General features: G+C 40.3%; 1 protein-coding gene and 1 long non-coding RNA gene across 2 annotated transcripts in view; both read left to right on the forward strand.

Annotated features, from left to right (window-relative positions):
- The window catches only part of LOC146504471 (uncharacterized), a 99,709-nt gene extending 81,493 nt beyond the window's left edge, over positions 1-18,216 (forward strand). Inside the window, exon 2 of the long non-coding RNA XR_014868767.1 lies at positions 1-18,216. This exon is cut by the window's left edge and continues 31,394 nt beyond it. This is a non-coding gene — a long non-coding RNA (uncharacterized LOC146504471).
- The window catches only part of LOC146504470 (calsyntenin-2-like), a 325,046-nt gene that overhangs the window by 82,013 nt on the left and 222,310 nt on the right, over positions 1-20,723 (forward strand). The gene's annotated exons all lie outside the window — the stretch shown is intronic.

The following is a 20,723-nucleotide window of genomic DNA, read 5'->3' on the forward strand; positions in this document are numbered from 1 at the left end:
TTTGGCATTTATGTGTCTTGCCCACCTGGTACGCCACAAGCTGGAAGAGATGACACAATAAAATGTTTCTTGTATTTAAATAAGGCAGTGATGGTTGTTGTTCTTTTTTGATATTCATTTAGTTGTTTTTTTTTAATTGAACATTTTTTCTCTGTAATGTGAAGCAGTTGCTGTAACTGGTCACACTGAGAATCCACAGTGCAAACGCTACAAGTCTACACTGCAGACTGTAATTGGCCAGACTGCATGGTTTTGTCCCAAGGGCTAAAATGCAGAAATGCTAAATAATACATTTGCAGAAGTAAATTTCTTGATATTATTCCAAAAGTTGGAGGAGGCCTGAAAAACTAGTGAAAAACAGCAAATAGAGAATGAGGACACTGTCTGTTTTGCCTCTAGCTTTACATTATTTAACACCTGTCCATAAATTTCCAGCAGCACCTTGCGTTAGCGTTAGAAGCGCTGCAACCACTGCGCGTCTTTTGTCAAACACACCTCATTTGTGTTGTACTTAAAGCATTTCACTAGTAGTATACAGTAAAAGAGTGATATGCTAGCATACCAGCACACAGACTTAGAAGTAACAAATAGCCAGTACTTTCTATTATACTAGCTACACGAGACTTAATCAGAAATCATAAATGCGAACATAGGATATATTTTGGATGTGTCACTGACACACAGTTAAACAAAAAGTTTTTATTTACCACTTAAATCTATCTAATCAAATTTTAGCAGTCAAAACAAAGGGGTGGGTCATTACCGCCAAAGGTACTGAGGTGTGAATCTTAGAGGTGGGCAGATCAACTCAAATAAAGTATTGATACCAGTGCTTGTATTGGTATTGGATGGATACTAGCATGACAGGACTGGTACTTTTATTCTACCCTCTAAAGTTCAGGATGTAGCCCACTGAATTGTGGTAAATAAATGATCTTTATGGAAATTGGAAACACTCAAATGTCAAAGGAGCTTGCAAAGAAGTCCAGACGCTTTTCTTTGCAAGCTCCTTTGACTACGATGACCTGGATGACTGAGAACCTTCACAGACATGAAACACTCAAATGTGTTCAGAATTTTGCAATATGCTGATGATTCATCTCATAAGTCATGACACACTGCTCTCCCCTACAGCTGGCTTTATAGGTTAAAAGTATCCATATCGGTATCAGCAATACTGGTCCTGTATTTCCTTAGTATCTATTTGATACCAAAATTTGCAATGTTGCACAGCACTAGTGAATCACTTCATGATTTCATATGAGCTTTTGAAATCAGATGACCTTCTGTTCCTATTCCTTATTTGTTTTTCTAACAGTTACATAGTTGTACAGCTCTGGTGTTATACTATCTTGGTAAGTTAAGCCAAATCTTTTACTAGGTAGTAATTATGACAGTCCAGTTCTAACGAATTAGACATCGCAAAGAATACTTTTGATCAATTTTGAAATAGATTTTCTGAGAATTTGTCTAACAGTTGGAAAGTTTATCTCATTGTAGCAAACTAGAGCTCGTGGAGCAAACTTCCGCGGAGTCATTCAGGTAGAATATGTGAGGTCTGTTGGTGTAATGGGTGAGAATTTTTCACCACCTCAATCTGCATATGTTCCTTCAAATACTACATATTCTGCACCACATGCCTAACGATGCTAATTACAGAGTCAACACAAAACATTGTCATTGTTTTTAACACTTGGAGTTTGCATCGTGCATGCACACTCACACACAACATGCACGCGCACGGCATTGAAAAACAGGTCTTACTCACTTTTCTTATTGCAAGGGCTCAAATGCTGCATTAGCATAATTTAACATGGGAAATGTGTGAGTCATGGGGAGGGTAGAGCTTATCATCTAAAAGGTTATCTGCATGTTCGGTGAACACACACACACACACACACACACACATGCTCACATGCACACAGACCATCAGGAAGAGGGCAAGATATTGTGAATGATAAATCAAAGAAAGAGTTGACTAATGAGGAAATTTTTTTATCAGATTGTATCAATTTGCAGGTCCTGTGGCCTCCACTGCAATCAGATTATACTTTAAACAATGCAAGCAGTAATGAGGACTCGATTAGATTATTATTAGTTGCATTTTTCACTTTCAGAGATATCTAGCTGATGATTGATTTGGTGTCAGCATGACCTCCAAATACTGCCCTTAGGCCAGTTGTTGGGGCATGGATGACACCGTGCACTCAGGGAACTGACTATGCACATGTGAAATGCATATATATATATTATGTAGTGCATGCTCTTGGCGCTGGATCGACTAAGTGACCAAGCTTCTTTTTTGAGATTGCTCTGCAGAATTACAAGTAGTCAAAAACAGAGGTCTGAATTCAGCGGACATTTGATTTGATCAATTTACAGCAGGCAGAACCTTGAAGAAGAAGCAGCGGCAGGCATCAGATGAAAAAAAATCTTCCGTCTGGCCTTCCCAGTGAAGTTTAGTAAACATGTGAGAGCACCAGAAAGAAGAGAAGATTAGCTTGTATCAAAATCCTCCCTCCTTCTCTCCAGTTCGCCTCTCTGTCTCTCTCTCTGTCTCTCTCTCTCTGGTCCAGCAGGTTCAGCTGCAGCGAGTGGCCATGAAAAATGGATGAGTGTGTTTCTCTCTCACTCACTCACACACACACGTATACACTCACACTTCTTTCTTTCCCCTTCACTCATCCCGTCTTTCTCCCTCACTGCAGTCTGATCATGCATGGCTGTAATATATTTATTTTGCCAATAACCCGAATGAAGACCATTTCTTTTCCTTTTTCCTTTTTTGTAATCTTGTTGCAGAGAATAGCAGAAGAGAACGAGCAGAAACAAAGGAAGATAATAAAATAATAAAAAAATAAGATGGGGCATTACTGCTGCCCAAAAACGTGTGAGCAGGTAAGGGAAAGTAGAGTCGTTGAAGCGCAAAGTCTGCATCTGTTCCATGCCTGAACCCCCCTCCCCGAACACACACACACACACACACACACACACACACACACACACTTCTAGGAAACGTCACATGTTAGTCAGTGCATCTGTCACCAGTGCCACCTCATGTTCTCCTGCACCTTCTGATTATAGCACTTAGAATTTGGGTTTGTGGGTAGATGTATTCATCTCTAATCTCTCCACATCCTGTGTGTGTCTGTTTGCGTAGGTGTGTGTGAGAGAAAGAGAGAGAGGTGCCTTATACGTTGCCTGAATGTGGTAGCAAAAGCAACAGAGGAAACAGAAGAAAAGATTGACCTTTCTCTAATCAACTCTGGTTGTGTGCATATATGTATGTGTGTGTGTATATATATTTGATACGAGTGTTCAGAAAATCACCGCCACGTTTCTACTCTGCTAGCGTCAAACCAGGAGCACATTAACTGATATTTATCCAGTTTTAAAGATGAGGAGTGCTGAGCTGAAATCGTCAGCTCGCCGCCTTTGATCATTGTATTCACATTAACCTGAACAACCTGAACCGACTGCAGATCAGCGCACTGGCTCAGAGATGATTGATTAATAGCAACCAGCGAGTGCAGGCTCAGAAATGGCGGGCCAGAGTTATGGTAAATAATTTGGCAGCGTGATGCATTCTACTGTGTTGTTTACACCTGCAAGAAAAACACATACAGGAAAAACACTATTATCATTTCCATTTGATTTTTATGGCCTATTACTAATCTTAAATGGGCTTTCCCCCCTGGTACTTCTTCGGCAACCTGCCGTTGTACCCTCTCATATCCCAATTGTCTCCACCTCAAATTGCTTAAGCCCTGTAGTCCTTTTGATGCTAAGAGGCCTTTGAACTGGAGCCAGCATCTTTACGCTTCACTCAGTGGCGAGTCTGCAAGCAACTCAAATATTCATAGGGGCCACGTCTCACCTGGCATACTGATGGACACTGCACCCTGTGGATGGGAACAGATGTGTCAAGCGTGGTCCAAGACACGGGCCACAGGTACAGTATATGAACTGTGTTACGGCACTGGCTGTGAAAATGGTTAGAGAGTTGCCAGTAGAATGGGTTATGCCATTTTATTGCAACATGTGATGGATACTGCAGCAAGGTGCAAGGACTTTCTTTTATTTCCATGAAGGTCCTCGGTGTGGGTTATACGGCTCTCGACCGATATAGAGGTGACTGTAAATGTTGTTATGGGGGTTGTTCAGAGGTTTGTATGAAAGTTCATGGTTAGGTCACAGCGGGATAATAAGACTGCTGCAGTGATGCACGTTCTCCTTGTGCTGGTAAACAAAAGCATGCTGGCTAAGAAGAGTGTATTTTCAAAATATAGAATTTGATTATTTAAAATAGCTTAAAGGACAGATGCTCAAGTACCCGCACTGGAACTTGAGAGGTCTGCTGTAATCATGCCGCTGTTTAGTCGTGATCAAAAGAATACTTCCTAAATCTCTTTTAGTGCTGCTGCCATCATCATCATCTGCAGTCTTAGTTTGTGCAATATTGTATTCAGAAGTTTGCTTTTCTCTTTAAATATGAGACTGCAGCAGTGTGAGTTAAACTCATTCAATGTTTGTGTTTGCTTGGACAGACAAACATGGACTTTTTTCTTTTCTTGTTAAGGGACTGAAACAATCTTTGGAAGGTACCGACTGGATTTGTTTGTCTCGGCCTGCTGGAAGTGTTTTTTAACTGAGTGAGGACTGCTGGATTCTGCCTGTTATCTCTTACAATAGAATTGCGATTTGGAAGTCACATTTAAAAAGCAAGTATGAAATGAAAGCATGATCACAGCCATCTGTTAGGGTTGGCTGTCAGAAATGCCCGTTAACAGTTGTCATGTAGATGTAGATGGTGGTCACCTTCTTCTGCCAGTTTTTCCAGAAGAAATAAAAACACTCAAAAAATCCTAAATATAGATGTATAAGAGAACCTAACAGGCAAAAAAAAAACCCAATCATGTTTTACTGAGCCATGTACACAGCTGGGCTTCACAAAAGGTTTAAACTGTGTTTTGGCAGACATATCTACTGATTATTATCCCAGTTTACGGCTATTGTAGTAAAGATGAAGCTGTGTGTATTTATCTCTTTTTTTGTGGCTAAATGTATTCATAACATGATTGGCGATTAGGGTTAAACGAACATTAATTTTTTAAGCCATTTTTAGCTCAGGGATTCTGATTTGTGTTAAAATAGACTCTCACAAAGCCAGATTTGCTGCTGTTAGTGTAATAGCTGGATGTCTCCAACATAATCTGGATAGCTCTCTGTTGGTCATTAAATACAGTACAACTAAATACAACTAACAAGTCGAGAACTACGAGAACCGGTGGCAAAACAATTGCTAATGACCATTCAGTTGGTCGAATTGGGTATTCCAAGCAGAAATGCTTTCATTGCTCTCACGAACACATGAGAATTGTTTTTGAGACATTTTTAATTATTTCTGGAAAATATTCATCTTCCTCAGCAGCTCTGGTATTTGCAAATGGCCAGTGTCAGGTGTTAGCCTCACCAAACCAAAGCCTCACGCTACGGATGGCTGTGCTCTATTATGCAGAGTCTGGATCTAGATTAAAGCAATTTTTCATAACCAAATATCATTTGGGCTGATTACAACACAACAGGTTCCTTTCCCCACATGGTGTTCAGTTCAATTCATCACACACTTCACAACAGAGGCATTCTACACTTGATTACCAGACAGGAGCTATCGTATGTAATACATATGTTCTCAGCGTTTAGTGAATGGAGTCTGGAAACGCTTCTTTGCCGTGCCAAGAGAAAGATGCATTCATGTTCATGTTTCCTTGTGCGGGTCAACGCATTTTAGTGTGTTCTATTTAAGGAGTTCCTACCTAAAGTTATTTATGACTCGTCTTCTGTGCTTTGTCCCATGGAGTGCGGCGGATTTCACTGGAAGCAAATGAATAGAGGTTGTCAAATTATAAAACATTTAAGCTGTTCAAACTGGCAGTAAAGAACATTCCAATAATCGTAGCCATTTAAATTAAATTACTTCTTATTTCTGAGATGAAAATGGCTCCCTCAAGCCATTGGGACGTAACTGCCTTTGTTGACCTGTCATCGGCTCAGGAAAATAATTGGTACCAGGTTGGGGTTGGGTGTAACCCAAAGAAAAGGCATTCAAATCAGTGCCATTTAGACTGGGAGCTCAGGGGGTTGCAGGGCAGGCAGTTCTCTTTGTATAATCTCAGTGTTGTGAATGTAGCAGAATGAATTTAAAGCGAAATCGGAGAAAATAGAAAGGAACAACATTGGGTCAATGAATCATGCTATTTAAAGATAATGCATGTTCTCCCCTTTGAGTTTTATGTTTTAGTGTTCATTTAGAACAAGCACATTTCAAAATTGCCAGTTTACTGAGTCACCACTCACAATCAGTTGATTGTTCATGCAACCATGCCCCCCATTTACTTGGAAACCTCTAAAGAGTTAGTTAGTTCATTTCCCCTTTTTTTTCTTGTTGTTGAATGTATGTTATTTCTGTGGTGAATATTCACATATAAATAAACACGAGAATAAACACGGCCTGAGTTTCAAATGATGACTCAGTATATGTATTTTGGACATTTTTCACTCTTTTTGGCTCTGTATGAAGTCATAAAGTGGGATTGTTGTTAATATAGTGATCACAGAAGTTCCACCTTTTACTATCAAACCTGTTTAAGAGGGGCAGCCAATCAGAAGTAGGGTGGCTTCAAGAGCAAGTGGCCTAAGAGAGAGATGAGTTAGAATGTCTTGTTTTAAACAGTGGATAGACTGAGGAGCAGCACCAAGGGTCTAGTATAAAATAAAGGTTTAATTTTTGGAAAAAAAAAGTTCATTATGTCTTCATTTCAGACAAAACAGTCTCAGATTCATTAAGTGGTTGGAAGATAAGCTAAACATAACTCCAGTCAACTTTCTGATGTGATTCAAATATTCTCTAGTCTTCTAAGAACCTTAGATACTTACTTACAGTTTATTTACATGACGTCACCGTGTTATTAAATAATGTCTTTGGAAAGGCAAAAATGCCATTGGGATGAAGAATAACTGGTGTGTGCTGCTAATGCTATTTCATCTAATGTTAGTCGGGGTTCTCCAAATCGCATGAAAGACAAGGCAACCAGGGGAAATGCAAATTATAAATGATTAGAAATACAAGGCAGTCCAGACCAAATGCTTATTGTTGTCTTATTCAGCATTGCACTGATGCTCTCATTATGTATTGTGTTCGAAATTCATTAGACCCATTCTTTTACAGCTGTGGCTTTTCGCCCTGCCTCAGTATACAAAGTCATCACCAGCCAGGCGGTGGCGTGTTTATCTTCCCATATGGAAAAAATATATATAAATCTTATGAAGTTTGTATCTGTCTTGTGTGAAACTTGTATGAAAAGCATACAAGAGTGAAAACAGATATACGATCCCTTGAAAAATCATATAAATGAAACTTGTATGTTTTGGATACTTACTAAAACAATATACGAAAGTGGCCACTTTCATGAGTAAATCATATAAGCCTTATATGATTTACTATATGAAGTAGGCCAAATCTGATGCAAGTCTTTTATAAGTTTTTTCTATTTCTTTTCCATATGGAAATAACTGTTTATCTCAGTTAACATTTCTTTCATTTGTGTCCCCAAAATTTGATTCTGTTTCTCTGGATGTTGCGTCCAGCATCCAGACGAACAGATGAATAGAATCACTTTTTGTGATTTCTGTACCTGGATGATTGAGCATCAAGATCATCATTTCATTTCTGTCCCATTTAAAGTCATAATAATGAATTGTTAATTTAATTCTATCTAGAAGTTGTGGCTCCATCGTATAGTGGTTTACACATCGACCTAACAAGTGAAAGATCCCTGGTTTGACCTCAGCAGGAGAAGCAACTCCCCCTGGGGCATCTGCCAACTCAAACACGTAGAGGTACTGTACCTGCTACGGTGAGCAGCTTTGGCAATGACGTTTGACGTTCAAGGAAATCCACAGTTAAAAGGAAATTCTTCAAGTTCAATATATTGTTTTCAAAGTCATTGAGTATCTGTGGTTTGTCCTTCCCCATATTAACCATGCTTAATTATTTGGACGTAACACGCAACAATAGGTCATTTTAACAGCTTGCACAAATGACCTGTGGAGGTTGTTTTCTCGAGAAAGATGCTGTCAGAAGTATTCCAGACAAATCTGTTATAAAGTTGTTGAAAAATAAAGACAGAAGTGCAGTTCTGTATCTCCAACTGAGCACCTTAAGGTCAAACAAGAGCAGATTGTTCTTAAAAAAAAACATCGGGGGACACTAGTAAAGGATCCTGCCACGAGGCCTGGGGACAGAAACCTTCATCTGCGCTGTAACAGAATGTGTTTACTTGACAAAGTAAAAAGCATATGTTGTTTTTGCACAAACCGCACTGATAGAATCTGCTGTCCAAAGGGTGACAGTCTCACACATTTCTGTTTCGGTCCATCGGTCTTCAATATCCACCCATTCGTCTGTAGCAGAGGGTCAGAAATGAGTTGTCTCTGTGCTAGCCAGCTGGTCATGTGACAGCTGCATGCCATATGCAGGAGCACTATTCTGAGTATTGCTAGCTTAGCGTTCAAGCCCCTGTGCTTTCACTCAGTAAACCCTCCACATCCCCAGCACTGCTTCCCTCTGACTATCATGACTGCCATCATTCTTACTACTAATAACTGTGAAGAAAGCAGTCGCACTGGAAAACAATGCAGGGAAGTGCAAGAAATCAGACTATTATAGAAGTTTAAACAAGCTCATAGGGCAGGCAGGCTGTCTGCTAAGCAGCACAGATCGAAAGCCACCTTCTTCATTCAGGTGTAATTGTTTAATGCATTCAAGGTACAGCTCTTTCTGTGCACTAACTAAGCATTAATGTAGTTGGAGATCCACAAAGACACAGTGCAGCTCCTTTTGACCTTCTCCATACTTCTCCATAAACATTCAAAAATGGCATCTGCAGCACTCTTTTTTGGCTTGGAGCCGTACTGCTGAACTAATCATCATCCCTCTCCTTAACTTAGCTTCAACAAATCGCTCTCATATCTTCATGCTATGGCTCATCAGTTTTATCCCTCTGTAGCGACTACAGCTCTGCACATCACCTTTGTTCTTCAAAACTGGTACCTCTCTGACTCCCCAGGATTGTATTAAAGAGGCTGGTTAAAAAGTCCAGCCTCTCCCTGAAATCTCCACACCTCCACTAATATGCCATTAGGTCCAATGTGTTTCCACCCTTCATCTTCTTCATAGTTACCCTCCCTTCCTTTACTAAGAGTACCCCCACCCCCCATGGCTGAGTTATCCAGTACTACATTTTAATTAGAAAATTAAAGATATTATGGAGAGAGAAAATAATCTCTAGATTAGTATTTTGAATGTTATTTTATATGAATAGTAAATGGCCTAAATGTTGTTAATATTTTCAGATATAATTTGAAAAGCCTGAGCAAGGTGAGTGGAGGTGATCTGTTGATCTCTTTCAGAGAAACTCAATTAAAAATGCTTTATGCTCCTTTCATTGCTGTTTTTAATACCGGTCTTGAGTTGTTTACTTCCCCGCATTTAATGTGGTTTATGTTGTTCTTTTTCAATCACTTTTGTGTGCATTAGTATTTCATTAATGTACATTTGCTTGTGGCTTGTCCACCAAGTCCTCTAAGAGTTTCTTTGACTTACTAAAATGTGCCGTCCTCTATAGATTATAGAGCGTCTAAGTGGAAACAGTCAGTCCTTTTATGCATTGTGTTGTTTGCGTGTGCTTATGCAATGGTCCTTTGCTTTGTGTGAATGGTTTTCTTTATATGTTTGTGTGTTTACACTATTTAAGTGTGGGTGTGTTCACAAGTCTGGCCTCACAGCTTCTGGAGCACTTCTGGGCGTCGAACAGCCCGTGAATGTTTGGACCAAGGTTGTCTGCAGTGAACTGATGTGTTAAAATAGAGTTAAACATAGTTGAAGGTGTATGTACATAAGATGTGTGCATTTTTTTTCTCAATGTGTTTGCATGCCCTCTGTAGAGATACTTATTGCTCTGCTGGTTACTGATGAATCTCCGGTTCAATGGAAAGTGACTAACACAGTGCAAACCTACAACAGTGGCCCAAATCCATACTCTCATATTTGCTAACAGTCCCATTAGTCACATGTTATTGTTGTTGCATTCTTGGCTACCTGTAACTCAGTGTAGTTTTTATACTCTCAGCACACATCAGAAGAGGCACTTAACGCCCATCTTTAATTTACGGTACATTCAAAGCACCTCCAATACAATACACACCAAACAGACGTCGTGCTTAATCAGTTGCAACCCCCACACCCCCCATGTTTTTCCACCCAAATTAATTTGCTGCACAAAACAACAAAGTGCAATATAAATTTCAGGAAAATTACATGCAATATACAGCGTGCGTGTGTTCATGTGTGTGTGTGTGTGTATGTCGTATTCTCTTCAGTATAATAAACTTAAAAAATAAACACTTGATCTTTGGCTGAGTTAAAAAGACGTTGAGAGGATGTTGTAATGCACAAACACTTTAACAAAGCAACAACAACAGAAAAAGCTAAAACAAAACAATTGATTGCTTCAGTATTTAGCAGCATATATAGTGGGTGCTACCCAGGGTGCAGATGTGCATCATAAAATGAAGAGTGCCGGTCGGTGGGAGGAACAGCACAATAATTGGACACGAGTGAGCTTTGTGGTTCATAAGTGGAGACCGTGCGTGTGTGTGTTGAATACCTGCTATTGTGTTTCGGTTGGTCTTTTTTGTTTTGTCTGAATTGCATTTAACTTTGTAAAACACTAAAGTGTTCCTGTGCCTTCCATAAGAGCTTCTTTAACACTGTCATTTTTCCTGTTTGCTGCTTCAAACAGCGCACTAACAGCTTTAAGAGATCCTCTCGCATAAGTGTGGCTTTGCCAACGTATGTCTCCTTTACCAGTCTTCCGGGAGTTTCCTTTAGATAGGAAAGTAGTTTTGATTATGTCGGGTATGTCAGCAGTCAAGCCTGATTGAATACCGCTTCTGGGATTTTTATTTTGCTTATCGTTGTTTGTTCATTCTGTGCGTATCATCAGGTACATATTTCGGAGATTCGGTGAAGGTTAAAGTGCGCTCAAAGCAATTTTCTCCTTTGTGTACATCGCTGACTTGCAACCTCTTCTGTTCTCACAGTTCACACTCAGGGCTCCATGGTCATGCACTTGAGCTCTCTAGGTTTAACCACAAAAAGCACACAGGCACAGACAGACACACAAGAGAAACAAATACACAAAAAGTGTGTAAGGGAAACAATATCCTTTTTTCATCTCTGTGCCATTTGGGCTTGAGAATTCCAGCTTACCCCTGCAGTCCATAAAATGCCTGTCAGGTTAACTGCTGAGTCTACATTAACTGTAGGTGTGAATGTGTGTTTGAATGGTTGTCTGTCTTTCTCTGTTAGCCTTGCAATAGACTGGGCACCTGTCCAGGGTCTACCCTGCCTTTCACCCTATGACAGGTGACAGACTCCAGCCCAACTGTAACTCTGAATTGAATAAATTGAAGAAAATAAATGCATGGCTGGATGGATGATTAAAATACCATTAAAATTACAGACTGCTGATTTCTTTGACAGTTAAAATTATGAATTCAGAAGGAGGGCAAATACTTGTGTCATCAACTATATATATTCCTCTGTCCAGGTAATATTGTAACAAATAAATGTGGACTTGTGTGAAAGCTGATCCTTTAGGTCTGATGGCTAGATGATTAGGTCAGAGCATCTCCAAACCTGTAGCTCTTGTGAGGTGTTCCCGGTCTGCAATGATCAGTATCTGCGCAAAGTTGTCCAGGGAAGGAACAGTGATGAACCAGCAGCAAGGTCATGGGCGACCAAGGCTCACTGATTCAGGTGAGGACTAAAGACTGGCCCATATAGTCCGATCGGAACAGATGAGCTACTGTTGCTCAAACTGCTGAAAAAGTTGATGCTGGTTCTGCTAGAGAGGTGTCAGAATACTCAGTGTTACAGTTTGTTGCGTATGAATCTGGTCCTGGCACCAATATTGGGCACGTGAGCATCAGAACTGGAACTGGATCACAGTGCACTGGAAGAAGGTGAGCTACTCTGATGAATCACATTTTCTCTTACATCGTGTGGATGGCCAGGTGTGTGTGCACTGCTAAATATGGAGCACCTGCCACCAGGTTGCACTATGGGAAGAAGATAAGTTGGCAGAGGCAAATGTGATACTTTGGGCATAAGTTTGAAGTATTGAGTTGGCCTCTAAATTCTCCAGATCTCAATCCAATCGAGCATCTGTGGGATGTGCTGAACAAACAAGTCCAATCCACGGAGGCTCCGCCTCAGAACTTACAGGACTTACAGGATCTGCTGCTAACACCTTGGTGCCAGATACCGCAGCGCCCCTTCATGGGTCAAGTGGAGTCCATGCCTCGATGGGTCAGGGTTGTTTTGGCAGTGAAAGGGAAACTAACACATTGTTAGGGTGGTCATAATCATACACTTGATAGCTAGGGATGGGTACCGGTATCCGGTGCCATTATGGCACCAGTTCTGACATAAACGGTAGTAACCAGACCGAAAAGCAGCGCACATTTCGGTGCTTTATTTCAGTGCTTTTTTTTTTCCTGAGATGTCACACACTTTGGATTCTAGCCAATCATTTTACCTTTGCAAGTGTAGTAGGCGGGTCCAGGTACGTACGTTCTTTTAGAGCAGAGCTACAGATTAAAAATGCCCAAGGTGAAGCGGTCAAAAGTCTGGCTGTACTTCACAGCAAAAGATGCAAACTCAGCAGCCTGCAACAAGTGCTTTAAGGTGATACTGTGATACTGTCAAAGGAGGTAACACCTCGAATCTGATGAAACACCTGGCAACGTATAGAATTTTGTTAAAAGCCGAGAAATGCGGCGTATTTGATAGCTTGCTGCGAGACCTCACACCGTGCACATCTACTGCGGGTGTGGTGCCTGTTATCGGACCCGGAGTTGTTAATGTTGTTCGTGTGTAATTTACGTTGAGTAGGCTAACCACGTTATTACATTAATGCACGTAAGGTGAACTAGCAAACATCATCATAGTTACATGCGGCTGTCTTCTTGTTTGATGGCAGATACTCCCTTCACCCTGGCCAAAAAGGCTAAAATGACCAAAGAAAAGTGGGAAACTGTCACGGCTGGGGCGGCAGTCGTGTGGAGGTGAGGAGGGAGGATCCAAAAGCAGACAGTGGCGGAGGTGCAAGTGGGTTTTATTTACAGTGCACAAATAACCAAGGTGTGGGCAGAACAGAACATAAACCTAAACTGGAAAAGCTAATACAAAAGGAGGACATGGAGCGAGGAGCAGAGAGACGCGGAGCAGATACACAAATGAACACAGACGACGCGACGAGAAACACAGGCAGACACCAACTATAAATACACACACCAGGTAATCAGGAAATGGCACACAGGAGGGCAACACAGCTGGGAGGAATCAGGGCTGACGGGACAGGGGAAATGTAAACTGAACATACTCACATCAGACAGAGACCTTCACAATAAAACAGGAAACTCAGACACGAGGAACCGAACAAGACACAGAACTAAACAGACAGCTTCACAAACAGGCGGGGTGACACGATAGACAGACAGAGACACAGACGCAGACTCAAAGGCAGACCGAATATAACACATAGAACTCAAACAGTAATAATCAACAACATCATAATAAACTAGAAAATGATAATAAACTGAAAGCGCTGGGTCACCGACCCAGGACCATGACAGAAACAGCTAAACACGAGAGGTTTTTGGACAAAATTGGTGTTTTTTTCCATTGATTAAGCACTTTTTCCAGCCAAGAGTGATCCCATATATGCCCTGTAGCTGCAGAAAAGGCTAACATTGTTATCTTTTTACAAAAAAAAACAGCTAAACATAAGAGGTTTTTGGACAAAGTGTGTGTTCTCCATTCTTTAACCACTGGTTCGAGCACCGTTTAAGCACCGGCACTGTTTCAAAAGTACGATACCCATCCCTACTGATAGCCGCTATCAAGTAATAACAATAATAAAGTCATTTTAATGTGGAGCCAGCAGGCTACAATGAGACAGCTGCCATTGATTTCCAAATTATGTTGGGGACGTTGCAGCAAGGTGCAGCAGGTGTTTCATTATCAATTAATAACGTTACTGTGCAAAGGATGAAAACTTAACTTTAGCTCTAAATACACAGTGTAGAACTTTTATCATCACACTGCCAAAGAAGGGTGTTATTGTCTCCTTCTACAGGAGCAAAAAAGTAATGTTTCAGATATATCTGTTTTACATATTATGTGATAAGTTGTCCTTCACTCTATGCTGATTTAAACAAGTGTATTGGTGTTTAAGGCAAAAGAGCATATATTGAATATATTTTAGACTTAATTGTCTTCAGAGTCAAAAAAAAGAACGTTTTTGTGTTTTGTTTACAGTGGAACTGTCTCACCAGACATTTTTTTATATATTAGGATTGACAAATGTAGCTCTGCTTGAAGCTGTTCCCCAACAATATGTCAGTGGGGCTAATGAGCCCTCTTTAATTCTTTTCTTTTTCTGCTCTGGAGAAATGACGCATTTTAGCTCTCTTTTCCTGCCCTTAATCCCTCCAGGATCAGGTAAAATGAGCTAGATATCTGCGTGGATGAAGTTTGTGCATGTGTGTGTGCGCGTGTGTGTTTAGCAGAGGTTGCCTTCGATTTTTAGAGCAATATGAGAAAGATAGAGAGAGGCAAAGTGGAATGGACTGCCAGGAAGAATCATGAACACGCTCTTAGGAGCACAAGGGACTAAGTGCTGTGGAGAGCTGAGTGTATGTGTATGTGCAGGGGGGAACACGTGTCCACGGTATGTAGGCGACTAAGATGAAACAGCCTGACCAGACTGCATGCATTTGAGTGAAGAGGCTGAAAGTAAAAACACAACAAGAAATGAAAAAAGGGGGGGAAAACTAAGCCAACTAAATCTATTTGAGAACAGACACAAGAAGAAATTGTTTCCAAGGTCATGCCGCTGTAAGTGTAAATGTTTCCTTCACGCACACACACACGGGGCCACATACACCCACGTCCTTAACCAGATTACTGTGCATAGTGCACTTCATGTTCCATAAGACGGTGGCCTTCGTTTCAAAAGCCCAGCCACTTTAAAAGGATTACACTGGGGATACTTTTATTGGCTCAATGTGTTTTCAACCCCCTGTTCACAGCTGGCCTGAGGTGCCATATTAACTGGGCAGAGGAAAAATTCTGCCTGCAACAAAACAGACCTGAGAACTCCCGGCGACTCCTTTTTCTCAGCTCATACTTGAGTCCATCTGCAAATAAGAGGACACTTACTGAGCTGTGAGAGACAGTAGAAGTGGTCTGAGTCAGCCTAGGTGTTATATATTTGGTTTGCTTCCTACAGTGTACAGAACTTACCACCCAACTTATCTAATGCACGGTTTCTAGAAGTCTAAAACAAAGCAGGCAGAAACAGGGGGTTTTTACACTTAACTGAGCAGAAAATGATCAGTATATTTATGCATTCCTGCTAGTCAATTACATTTTCCTGCCCCTCCCTGAAAAAGTCCACCAAATACTATAAAATAAAAACAGACTAAAAGGAATAAAAATAAAAGTAAGATAAAATAAAAGTATGGAGCTTTTACGTGTACGTCTGTTGCAGTCCACCCATGGTAAATGTCAAGCTTCTATCTAAAATAATATTACAAACACACACACACACACACACACACACAGGAAGCAGGTGGATTTATTAGGTGCTGGAGTAAAAAAAAAAGGAAGAAAAGTCATTTTCTGTTGGGTGGAGAGCAGCTAAAAAGGAGGACGCAGAGATCAGGGAAGCTGATAAGAAAATGTAATGTATTAAATAACAAAAACACCAAAAACACAAAGAATAAACTAGCAGTCATCAGTATATAATCTCCACAGGCACAGTAACCTTAAACCAGACGTTTGAGAAACCATTACTGGAATCAGTCGTTTGGGTCTCACTGTATACAGCAAGCTGCCTTTTACTGGGACCACCACATCTGACACCAGTTCCACAAATGCAACGCCATAGCTAGTCATGCAATGTGATTTTTAATGCTTCCCCTCCTTTCTTCGCTGTCCTTGACTAAATTGTCCTTCACCGTGCTGTCCTTCACTCTTTTACACCAGGTGACTGTGCAGATGTTGACCATTTCCTGAATTGGGAGATGTGCATATAAAATTTCCAAATAAAAAATGTGTAAATAAAATCCAACAAATCCAAAACAAAGTTTACTAATAGAAACCAAACAAGATAAAATCTTAAAATTAATTTAACCCCGTGACATCAACAATGTTTTTTTTTCCTCACAAAGGGAGAGGTCTCACTGGTCCCAAATTCAATCTGCAACATGTAAAGGACCACGGGCATACAGGCAGCATTATAAACAACTCTCATCATCTTCTAGTAGGAAAAAAAACAGAAGCGCTGGTCCTAATGTGGCGGAAAAGTCTAGGACTACAGAAGCAACTGAGACACAGCAGTCAGAGCAATGTGTTGATTTCATTTTTTTGTGTGCCTTTTTTTATGTGCCTAAATCAGCAATTCCTAACCAGAGACTTTGACCTTATCTCAAAATATATCCAGTCTCCTTCAGCTGCCTCTGATTGATTTGAATTGCCATGCTGTTTCCAGACCGGTGTAAAATCCATGGTTACACTTTATTATTTTCCATCAGGTCGGCTCTTTTTTTTACCTGTTCTTGGTAGAAAGTTGGTCATGACTGAAGCAAACTGGCTCTGTCTTTGTTTATAAATTAGCACATTTTAGTAGATCAGCTGCAGAACCTTCTACTCCTATTGGTGCATTATTGGTAATGCAACCACACGCTAATTTGCCCCCTTAGTAAAGTTAGCCCATGCTCTTGAACTTATTTGAACTGGATAGGGTTCGGGGATTTTCTTCTAGCATGAACTAGATTGAAGCAAGCGTGTGATCCGCAGCTCTGAGTGTGCTGTAGTCAGCAGTAGATACCCAATAATGTATGTATCGTAGGTAACTTTAATATACTCTGCAGTAACCCTTTTTTCATGTGCATTCATTACATTTTGGCAGGAAATTTGTGTACTATGTGTAGATCAGGAATTTACACATCATATATGATGTGTAAATTCCTGATGATTGCATCTGCAATAATCCCACTGTGGTTAATTTTTCTCTTTTTCAGTGAATTATCAAAACCTCTAGTGACAGTGGCAGCTAGTTTGTAATTAAGGTTCCAAACTTACTGCACTGGAGAAAAAGCTCCACTCAGGATAGTTAGCATCTACAAGTCCATGTTGTGGTTTCTCCCTTAACCAAAAAGAATGATCCCCGTTCTGTTTGCCTGCTTAGTTCTGTCCATTTGGACTGCTCATAGAGCTCTTGATCAGAGTCCTGAGTGAGGATGCCCATAGCATTTCAGAGCAGGGATGCTGATTATTTTTCCATGATTTTCAATTTTATGTACTTGGCAATTTCTTTAATCATTCCACTTTGACTGGGTCGATAATAACACACCTTTTCCTGTAGTATTGGCAATAAACTTTGCTTTCACCGCTAATGGTCAGGGTAGCTTAGTTATAAAATGAATTTGCAATGGCGTGCACTAGTAGGTTCCATTTGGGTGGAGGTGTGAACCTCTACCTCAGAGTAATAAGCATTTGAACACCTAGCAAATGCTCATTGAGTCTGCCACTGATTTGTGCTGTCTGCAGTGGGTCAGGTTGTTCTGCAGAGAAATCAGCAACGCGTTTGCATTAGCACTGTCATGTGAAATTATGCAATTATCCAGCGGAAAGTATGTAATCACAACATGGATTTGAATTGGTTAATGTAACAGTTTCACGTGATGGAAATCTGAAATGCACATGTTCTGGAAAAATATAGCATAGTTACAACTTCTTTGTGCACGCAGTACAGACAAGTACAGCTGTGTCTGCTGCTGCTGTGGGTGGTGGGATTAAGACTGGGGGTGTTATCTTCCTGAGACAGAATCCAATTTCAAAGAAAATGTCAACTATTGGATGAAACCGACATATGCAGGATGTTGTGAATTCCTCTACAAAAAACATCTCGACAAAGTTTGTCAAACGACATGACAAACTGAAACTGTTCCTAGCCACTGTTTTCAAAGTAATGTTGAATGCTTGAATATGCCCATCAGTGTAACATTTTGTAATACGGCCTACGACGAAGGGCATCTCATTCCTCTGTAATTAGATCAAATTTCAATATAGGCCCACACCAAATTTGAAATGTGAAATTATGATGTAATTCTGTTGTTTTTACCAACTAATACTTGGAAGTATATACACTAGAATAAGGAGGAAACAAGCCAGGTTTATACAGGGAACAATAATTATACTGCAAGTAAATTTAGACAATGCATACGTTTTTTAAGTGCCTTCAGAAAACTAACTTCAGAAATTTTACAGCAAAGTACACGGAAATGATCCTGCAAGTAATTTCATGTACTTTTACCAGTAAGTAAGTAATTTTAAGTACTGCATAAGTTCTTGGTAGTTTTGCAGCCTTGCAGATTGTATTATGGAGTGGGTTATCTTTGCCTAACTTTCAAGTATTTTACATGAAAGTTATGTTTGAGCAGTCGTTGTGAGAGAAAGGCTAAGTTAGACTTGACTCATTATTAAGTTTGAGGGGATTTATTTTTCTTGTGAGTTGGTAAGGGAAAACAGTCCTTGCATTTATATTGGTAAAATAAAAGGACCACTGAATTATAGAATATCTATCATTCATGTTAAGATAATGAATATTAATTAAAAGTGTAAAAAAATAAAGATGAGATTCATCTACTCCATAATACGGCCTACGCCTGAAAAGTACAGTGTATTTATAATGCGAAGTGGGGGAATAAAGTTTGTTTTTATGTAAATTTACCATCAAATTATACACTACTTGAAATTACTTTGGAGTTTGCTTCCTGTAAAAACTTGGCTTGTTACCCCCTCTAAGTATTTGTAGGTGAATAAATTAAATTTACATTTTAATTTCAAATAAAATATATTAGAATCAATTAATTACAGGGGGAATTCTATTTAGTCTATACTTAGTATATGTATACTTGTACATATACAAATGAAATGGCCTTGCCCAGTATGTTATTCATATTAACGCAAGAAATTGTTGCATATTATATTAAGTAGTGTTTCACTACTACTTGTTCTCCATTAGTTTCTTTCATATCCTGTAAAAATGTCAAATTAAAAGTAGGGATTCTGACGTAAATGCACCATCATAGTCTTTACTGTTTAGTTTATTCTCAGTATGCATGTGATATGTGCACTCAGTACACATCATTTGTGATTCTTGTGACTCTTGCCCCGCAGCAATACTTTGCAGTGTAGGTGTATTTAATGGCATGTTCGGAGTGCATGTGAAATTTGAGAAAAGCAGGAAGCTGTAAATGCCATATCTCGAATTGCACATACAATAATGGAGCGGGGTAATGGCTCTCAAATGACGCACAGAGAGAACATTTGTGACTGTGAAGCCATTTGATAAAGAGGGGTCGTGATAGCTGGGGGTAATGGCACCAGAAGTGCATATTCAGCTCCTGTGAATCTACCCTGGTCATTTGGATGGATGCTTTTAGTTTTTTTTTCTTCCTCCGTGTACCTTAATGCATAACACTCCTTCATCTCTCTCTTTGTTTTTCTCACACTTCCTCAGGGGCAGTCACAGACATGGGGGTGTTACACAGCAGCAGAGTAACTGTTCAGTGAGCCTTTTTTCTGCGGGTTAATAAGTCCCCACCTAAAAACAGAGCAGCGCACACGGCGATACGGGAGAACGGTGACTTACGACACAGAGACAAACTTCAACAATTTGTATTGTGCATTTCCGCCTCTCTCTTCTCCTTCCTGAGGCTCTTTTTTGGTCTTGCATTTAGACTCCAGAGGGGGATTTTGCACTTCAGCCAAGGTGGATGGAAAACAAGCTTATGATAAAAGCCTGACCTTTGTCTTGGCTCTATCATTTTGCTGCAGGGACAATGTTGAGGGGAGGATGGCAGACAAATGTCAAAAGAAAAATGCCATTGCTCACTGAGGTGGAAATAAAGGCGGACTTTGATACGTGTGGCAGCACTTACCTCTCTGTGTTTTTTTTATCTTGTGTAGAGCAGAACTATCAGCGCTCCTTTATGAGTTTTTCTTTTTGTATATGAACCTTTGAGCTTGATTGTTGTTATATTGTTTGTTGTTTCTTCTTTTTTTACCATGGTCAAAAGCCTGCTGGGTGTTTTCACACAGCGTTGTGTGAACTTGCTGCTTTGGATTTGTTAGGCTCAAAGGCTGTAGGTACCTGCTGCAACACCGTTGTGCTCTCCAGCATGCCACTGAACCTCCCCTACTGCCCTCCCAAGCAATAACCAACACACACACATGCACACACTCACGTACCAGACACCAGGCGCTTGGATCATGCCCAGAATGCACAACTTGCCAGGACCACAGAAGCAGCAGGCACACAAACATGCACAGGCCTATATACTGCTTTTTACACCTACACATGTACACACAAACGCACCTAGGGGCAATGCAGAGCAGACTCTGAATGACTGGGTTATTCTACTCTCAACAAAACTAAAAAAAAAAAAAAAAACCACAGTGTGATCCCGCTTTATCTCGCTCAGCCCAGGGCTGCAAACAGCTCATAATCTCAAGGAACTAAATC

This window comes from Neolamprologus multifasciatus, chromosome 14 (genome assembly GCF_963576455.1).
Source record: "Neolamprologus multifasciatus chromosome 14, fNeoMul1.2, whole genome shotgun sequence".
NCBI lineage: Eukaryota > Metazoa > Chordata > Actinopteri > Cichliformes > Cichlidae > Neolamprologus > Neolamprologus multifasciatus.